The sequence below is a fragment of the Podarcis vaucheri genome (assembly GCF_965113315.1).
Source record: "Podarcis vaucheri genome assembly, chromosome: 9".
NCBI lineage: Eukaryota > Metazoa > Chordata > Lepidosauria > Squamata > Lacertidae > Podarcis > Podarcis vaucheri.
This window is the reverse complement of record NC_138767.1, coordinates 52,929,790-52,938,342: the sequence shown is the minus strand read 5'-3', so window position 1 is coordinate 52,938,342 and position 8,553 is coordinate 52,929,790. Positions and strand designations below refer to the sequence as shown.

The following is an 8,553-nucleotide window of genomic DNA, read 5'->3' as shown; positions in this document are numbered from 1 at the left end:
GATGGAATTTGGACGCTGTTCCCAAAGTGTCTGGCTTTGAGGTGTTTTGCATAGCCCTTTACAAGGCATAGCAACTATGCTCCAGTAACTTAGAGACAACATTTTCCAGGCCTCCTCCCCCCCCCCCGCCTCCACAGATGCACCTGCATAGAGGACTCTGGAAGTAAGAAAGTAAGACTTCCAAACAGCTGCACTGCAATATCTCCTTGATTTATGAACAAAATGTGTGCTGATGTGTGCCTCACATTCACACCAACACCATCCTGCACAATCTTAATACCTATGTTGTCAGTGTTGCAGCAGCTTTAAATTGTTCCTTGACACCAAGGCTTTTGGCACAGATCCCTGTTCCTAGGCCCTTCTGCAACTGAGCTTATAATTTAGCATGTGTACCAGATAGAATTGCTTCCCTGTTTAGTCCTGACTCGTAATCTGGTGAACCGGGTTTGATTCCCCACTCCTCCGCATGCAGCTGCTGGGTGACCTTGGGCTAGTCACACTTCTTTGAAGTCTCTCAGCCCCACTCACCTCACAGAGTGTTTGTTGTGGGGGAGGAAGGGAAAGGAGATTGCTAGCCGCTTTGAGACTCCTTCGGGTAGTGATAAAGCGGAATATCAAATCCAAACTACTACTACTACTACTACTACTACTACTACTACTCCTCTTCTTCTTCTTCTTCTTCTTCTTCTTCTCCTCCTCCTCCTCCTCCTCCTCCTCCTCCTCCTTTTCTGCTTTCCTTCTGTGGAATTTAAAATGTAAGCTCCTTGGGACAGAGACTTGCCCTCTTATAAGCTGTAAAGCAGGGGTGGGGAACCTCAAGCCCAGGGGCAAATGCAGCCTTCCGGGACTCTCTATTCCACTCTTAGGACTTTCCTTTGTTGTGCCCACTTCCCAGGTCACACCTCTCAGCAGCCCTGCTCTGTGCCCTCCTCAGGCGCTATCTCCAACTGGAATGATCATGTCTTTTGCTTTCTTTGATGGAAAATGAAATGATGGGGGTGGGGGGTGAGTGAAAATGTCTCAGGCTTTTGGGTAGCTGGGATGTAGGGACATCCATTGTGCTGACCACTCTTGACTTTGACCCTGTCCACCCCTGGAATTGGGCCAAGGAAGGTTCTCTGTGAAGTAATGCAACCCTTGGGTTGGAAAAGGCTGCCGCCCACCCTGTGAAGCACAATGGAAGAAGAAGAAATGCTAATGGGTTGGTGATGGGGGAAGAAACAAAAAGCCTTCTCTGTGTTTATCAAGTTTATCAAGTGTGTTGCCAATCCTTGCTTTACAGTGTACAAGAGGGCAAGTCTTTGCCCCAAGGAGCTTACACTATAAAATTCCACATAGGGAAAACAGAAAAGGGCAAAGGAAATGGAGGCAGGGCTAAAGAAGCTCAGTCTTCAGCAATTACAGTTTGGAAAAGTCATATCCCTCTGTACATTGTGGGAATGCCATTGCAGCTTCCCGCACTACACACAACTGGTTCCCATGTGCAAGTTAATCATTTGATAACTGCAAGCAGTGACATGGCTGAGAGAGTGACCAATGACAAATAAAAAACAGACACTGTGCTTTTCCATAGAGACTGTTCTTCTATTCAGCTATGAGTCATCCAGTGTTGAATAACCTGCTGAATAGAATCCTTGTAATGCAGATGCAGATGTGAACCTGCCTCTACTCTTTGCTTTGGTAAATTACTTGCTACTATAAACTGGTGATTGGGACACGGGTGGCGCTGTGGGTTAAACCACAGAGCCTAGAGCTTGCCGATCAGAAGGTTGGCGGTTCGAATCCCCACAACGGGGTGAGCTCCCGTTGCTCTGTCCCAGCTCCTGCCAACCTAGCAGTTCAAAAGCATGTCAAAGTGCAAGTAGATAAATAGGTACCACTCCAGTGGGAAGGTAAATGGCATTTCTGTGCGCTGCTCTGGTTCGCCAGAAGTGGCTTAGTCATGCTGACCACATGACCTGGAAGCTGAACGCCGGCTCCCTCGGCCAATAAAGCAAGATGAGCGCCGCAACCCCAGAGTCGGTCACAACTGACCCAATGGTCAGGGGTCCCTTTACCGTTATCTTTATAAACCAGTGATTAGGTTTGGGCAGTCTCACAGAATACGCATGAGAACCTGTGCCCTGCCAGACATTGTTGGGCTCCAGTTCCCATCAAGCCCAGCACCCACGTCCAACAGTAAGAGATGATGGGAGTTAGAAACCAACATTTCTAAAGCTGCAGGTTCCCCATCATCCCTGGCAAAGTGCAAGCGAGAGGACTGCAATTCACTTAACATGTGATTGCACACAACATTCCCATAATACAAAAGCTGCTTGTGCACAGAAGGTTCTAGGCTAAGGTCAACAGACACATGTTGTCCCACCACAAGGCCTTACATCATGTGCAACTATTTTTCATTGTTAGGGAACATCACAAATGCATCTTTATGAGAAAAGAGCACGAGAGAAAATAGTCAGTACAAATAAGGTTTGGAAATGGGCAACAGGCAAAGAGAAGCGTGCCAAAACTTAAGGCTGCAAATGGAAATGTACACTAACATTCTGACAGGCAGCTACATGAAAAGAAAATGGAAATAAAAACACTGCCATGTTCAGGAGAGTTCCCAGGGAAAGAGATTAATTTTGGAATAACAAAATGTTGCTTCTTGGTCTTTTGAAGGAATGACATTTTGATTTATATTATGTTGGCATCTGTGTATGAAGCACAGGGAGGGGGGTGAGAGAGAAATTAATAGGGAAAAGGTATCTTAAGAAATCCCTGAATAATACAGTACTGCTTGGTAAAAGCTTTTTTTCTTTGTGATGCATAAATATTGATTTAGTATTATGTACAATTATTCTAAGCTCAGTTTTCTTAAAATTAGTGCCATGAATATGACTTACATAGATCAGCCAAGACATCCATATTCAAAAAGTGCACAGACTTCAAGTAGCCATTTAGCCTTCAAAAACAATTGCAGGTTGGCCCGTTAGAAAGGAAATGGAAAAGTAACAAAACCCCAAAACAAGTATTACTATGATACTTTTTTAAAAAAAGTAAACAAAATTAAACCTGTCAAATATTGTCAAGTGGCAAACAAGGCTGTCAAATATCCTGTTTGATGTTATCCCAATGCCCTGACATCTTGGTGGAATCTAATAATAATAATAATAATAATAATAATAATAATAATAATAATAATAATAATTTATTATTTATACCCCACCCATTTGGTTGGGTTTCCCCAGCTACTCTAGGTGGCTCCCAACAGATTAAAAACAAAATAAAACATTAAAACCTTCCCTAAACAGGGCTGCCTTCAGACGTCTTCTAAAAGTCAGATAGTTGTTTATTTCCTTTTAATCTGATGGGAGGGTGTTCCACAGGGCAAGTGCCACCAGTGAGAAGGCCTTCTGCCTGGTTCCGTGTAACCTCACTTCTGGCAGTGAGGGAACTGCCAGAAGGCCCTCGGAGCTGGACCTCAGTGTCCAGGCAGAATGATGGGGGTGGAGACATTCCTTCAGGTACTTGGTGCTGACTTTTAAAGCCCTAAACAGCCAACAAGAGCAGTAGGAAATATTTTGAAAGCTACCTAATCACAGTGGGTGAGACCCAATATCAGTCATACTCGGAGAAGCTGTGGCGTAGCGTGGGGGGTGCAGGGGGGCTGGCCGCACCAGGCGCAACATCGGGGGGGGGCGCTCGCACTCACAGCTCTCTGCCCCTACCTGGGTTAGGGGGCACAAATTACTTGCCTTCCCCTGGGTGCTGACAACCCACGCTACACCACTGCGGAGAAGGCCTACTGAAACTCTGAGTATGATTTCCAATTAGATATCTCTAGATTGTTGGGTTACTGTGAGGAAATCCTAGGTGACTTAAATATCTATGCAGAGGCTGTTACTGGGCTGCCTGAAAACTCCATGGCTTCCCCAAATGGGTTTCTCTCAAATAGTCATCACTTCAACACACTGGACAGCGTACACCCTTTGTAGTATTTACCCCAAGTTATATGAGGAATAGACCAAAGGTGGTAGTGGTGTGCATTCATTGGACCTGTTGAACCTTGCACTGGAAGCAGCAATTCCTGGTGGGCCCATTGGGATGGCCTGCCCTTGGAAACTGGTGGAAAATGAGGTGTTCTTGACTGCTCTGGGGGATTTTCCATTGGTGAAAGCTGAGGATTCTGTTGAAACCCAGGTCTCGCTATTGAATGGCAAGATGAGACATGCTGCTAACATGGTCACTCCCAAGAGTCCTCTCCAGAGTTGGGGAGCCTGAGTGGCTCCTTGGTATTCTGGCAAGCATCTGAAGCAAGCTGAAAACGAGCAAAAATGGTGTAAGTCTCACATTGAAGTTGACCCAAACATTGGTTAGTGCTCATAATCAAGCTAAGCATGTGGCAGCAGGAGCTACAAGGAAGTCCCATTTTGCAGCTTGCGTTGCATTCTCTTGTGATGAGCTGGCAAAATTATTCTGGATACTTTGGACCAGGCATATGCAAACTCGGTCCTCCAGATGTTTTGGGACTACAACTCCCATCATCCCTGACCACTGGTCCTGCTAGCTAGGGATGATGGGAGTTGTAGTCCTAAAAACATCTGGAGGGCCAAGTCTGCCTATGCCTGCTCTGGAGATTACCCATTCCTACCAGTGCCATCCTACCCCTGAGGCAAAGTAAGGTGACCACGTCAGACAGCAGGATCTACAGAGGCAGCAAAACCCAATAAATATATTTACTCCCCTCTAGTTCCTGATGTAGATCTTCACTCACCCCTTCCCTGGTGGGGAGGGTGGGGCGCCATTTTGTGGTTTGCCTCAGGCGCCAAAATGTCTTGAACTGGCCTTGCTCCCACTGTGGGGGGAGGGCCCTCTGGAGCATTTGAGGGCCCATTGCGATCAACTGGCTTTGCAGATAAAGGCACTCAGCTTCGGACTGATCTTGATTCTGCAGTGGCTGCAGCTCGGACTGAAGTAGCTAGTGCCAGAATCAATGATGCGTTATGGGATCAGTTCCAGCTTATACATTCAGCTGACATTAACAAGGTGCTGGTGGCAATAGATCTATCCACATGCCCTCTTGACACCTGTCCCTCCTGACTTATTAACTCTAGCAGAGGAGTCTGACTGCTGGGTCCAGAACGTGTGTGTATATGTGTAAAATCAATTGTGTGATCTACATAGTTAGGCCCAGCAGGACTTAGCCAATTTCCCATGGTAAGCATAAGGAAGTTTGTGCACCCACAACACACTCAAAATTTGAAATATACCACTGGCCCAAAAAGGATGGCGCCCCCCCCCCCTCTGTATGTTATCCAGTATGTTATCATACAGTACTCTGTATTGGAGATATGGTCCATCCCTGATTCGTGCACATGTATGATCCCTGCATGCCCAACTGTACACGTGGAGAGTTCTCCTCCATGCTTTCAAGAACTCTGGGAAAGCAGGGTTCTCAAACACACAGACAGTCCCCCCCCACCTGTATAGTTGAACATAGTAACAATAGTGAGGAGGTCTTTTTATAAAGTCCAGTGCTCATGCATAAGTTTAGGGGGCAGAGCCTAATGGGGTGTACAATCAAAACAGTTACCACTATATTGTCAGCACATAAATAACTGGAAAGGATTGTGGTTGATTAACTTTTGGGGCATAGCAATTCTCCCAGAAATGTCTGCTGCAACAGCAGTAGAGTTTATAAACTTTTTAGTACAACTACAATTCTAAAGAGTCCTAGTAAAAACAAGATGGCCTAGTCCCAAGTCAAGGTATCCAAGATTGCCAGTCTGTTTCTCTCTCTCTCTCTCTCTCTCTCTCTCTCTCTCTCTCTGTGTGTGTGTGTGTGTGTGTGTGTGTGTGTAACAAACTGTATATTAAACAACCATAGAAAGATTAGACCAGCAAAACTGTTGCCCAGTGAGATTTGATCAGAGAGGTAGCTTAGCGAGAGAGCTCTTAACTGTGGCATGAAAAGGTCAGTCTGAAAGTGATACAGGTCTATTTCAGGACACTCTTTCTTTTTAGCCAGGATCACTAGAGCACTTGTATTATGCAACACATGATAAACCTGTAAAAACACAAAGGGCACAATCCACCAGGGACTTCTCCTGTGCAAGCTTCACTAAAATGAGTGGCTACGGTGCACCATCCCTACCATGAACTGCAGCCCCCATGCTCTTTCTGTACTTTGTCAGTGGAAATTACTGCAGACACAGAATGCTGCCCACAAATGATAATTGATAGAGAAATTTCCCGTCCTCCCCACTTCCCAGTATCTTCTTCTTTTACTCTTGACAATGTAAAGGAAAGCACTGGGTAGAAACTGGATCAGATTGATTAAAATATGTCTATTTGCCAGTAGTGTTCTAGCAGGTTAGCCATGCAGCTAAAAAAAGAGAGTCTCATGGCAGTTGAAAAACTAACAATGCAGTCCTGTATACCCAGGTATCAGCCCTGTTGACTTTGATGGGATTCATTCCCAGGGAAGTATGCATAGGATTGCAGCCTAAAGCAATATATTGTAGCATAAGGTCTCCTGGTCGTGGGGCCCAGCTGTCAAAGTAGTCTCTGGTCCACAAAAGCATACTGCGCAATCCATCTGTTAGCTTGTTAGACAGTACAAACATGGAATGCTTTGGTTTAGCCTGCCACCCACACTTTATTACTACTTCCCTTGCCTTCTCACCTCATTCCCAGCCCTGCCACACTCAAGCATTTGCAACATCTGCACTAAAACAGCAGAAATAGAGTTGTCAAAATTCACCCCAAGGAATGATCAGAAAGTTGCTGGACGTTAATATCCCAGGTTTAAAAGATAAGCAGTGATGATTCATTTTTTGAATCTCTGCAGCTGAACGGTGATTAACACGTCGTTAATGAGCTAGAGGCTCTGACAGGGACAGCTCTCTCTAAGGATGAAGCTGGGGTATCTCCTTTCACTCAGCTGTACACTTTGCTCTGTGGTTCCACGGAGTCTTACACTTTGAGTCCCATCTTCATGCCAGTGACAGGCTCCCTCTATGCACTTGGCCATATAAGGCCCACCTCCTCTGCACCTGTCTCGCTCAAGCCCTTGTGGTTTGGAACATAAAGGAGACAGGCTGCCTTGGGCTTTTAGCCTGTGGACTTGCGAGGCTGGCTGGGAGCTGGGGAGAAGCATTTCATCCCACCCAGGAGATCCAGTCATATTTGCACCACCCCAACATAGCCTGTCTAACCAGTATCCCCACACTAGAACATTACATAGGCAACTAATGGAGGGCTGCATGAAACAGCAGAGAATCTATTATTAGGTAAAAGGGTTTAGCAAATTCATTCCATAAATCAGCTGAAACCACCAAGGCATTTAAGTCAAATTCTGAAACAAGTTCTAAAAACAGCATATATGAGAAATAGACTAAAATAAACACATCTGTCCCCAGTCTCTGACTATGCAGCCAAATAAAAATATCTTACATAATTTCAGGGGTAAGCAGGCACCCGGAATGCTTCTTGAGTGCCCGGTACGTCTGCCACACAGGATAATATTCAGAAGCTGCTCTTGGCTATAGTACACAGAATTCAGAGTAGGATACGGGGAGAGTCACTAAGGTATATGGGGACCAAACCAAACTTCCGCATCCCTGAAAATATGTTAATTTTAATTTAACACATCACTCTCTCATTCTGCCCTAAGCCAAATCTTCAAGACAGTTTTGCGATATAGCAAAAATAATATAACATAAAATCCATACCAATCCAGTTAACACATGGAATCTTTTGAAATGAACAGCTGTGCAGTAAGCAGTCAAGCACATCAACATCACTCACCAAGGGAAGGTTAGAGTTAAAAAAAGTCATTCTTTCTATGAGAGTCCCCCCTCTTCTTGCCACAATCCCCTATTCCCAATCCACTACAAAACTGCATTATATGCAACTGAAATCATTCCACACTCTGTTGGGGGGGGGGGGAATGCTATAAATAAGTCAGAAATTAGATTGTTACAAGAAAAGAAAAAAATCTCTATGAAAAATCATGTTTTAAAAATCCCTGCTCTCTGGTGCCATCTGGTGTTGCATGTTTATAGCAGGTTCAAAACGCTTTTTCTTTACCAATGTAGCTGAGTCCATGAAGTGCTGCAGGGTGAAGGAGGAATCACCAAAAGCAGCTTCCCTGTTTGGCTGATGGATACAGCTTGATTCCCCCATTGTACTTGATGTTGATCTTCACTCACCCCTTCTTTCCTGGTGAAGGCGCCATTTTGTAGCTCACCTCAGGTGCTGAAATGTCTTTGGCTAGCCCTACTTCTGAAGTGAGCCCTTCATGTCCTTCTGTTTTGAAGTCTTCTGCTTCATCACCTGAAGAGGATTCTGATCCCTGACAGAAGGAACTTACTATATGCAGAACTTTAGCTCTGTGTGTCTTTTGTACTTGGTCTGGTTGGAGATTTTGAGGTTCTAGTAAAACACAAGTGTTGAATGTTTTGTATATTCTGGAAGCCACCCGGAGTGGCTGGGGGAATCCAACCAGGTGGGTGGCATACAAATAAATTATTATTATTATTATTATTATGGGCAAAGACAACAAAGAAA

At 44.9% G+C, this 8,553-nt stretch overlaps 1 long non-coding RNA gene across 1 annotated transcript in view; it reads right to left on the bottom strand.

The window, feature by feature from the left end:
- Positions 1-7,946: 7,946 nt before the first annotated feature.
- Positions 7,947-8,553, bottom strand: part of LOC309540787 — a 76,925-nt gene continuing 76,318 nt past the window's right edge. The window contains exon 5 of the long non-coding RNA XR_014223491.1: positions 7,947-8,418. This is a non-coding gene — a long non-coding RNA (uncharacterized lncRNA). The remainder of the gene's footprint in view (positions 8,419-8,553) is intronic.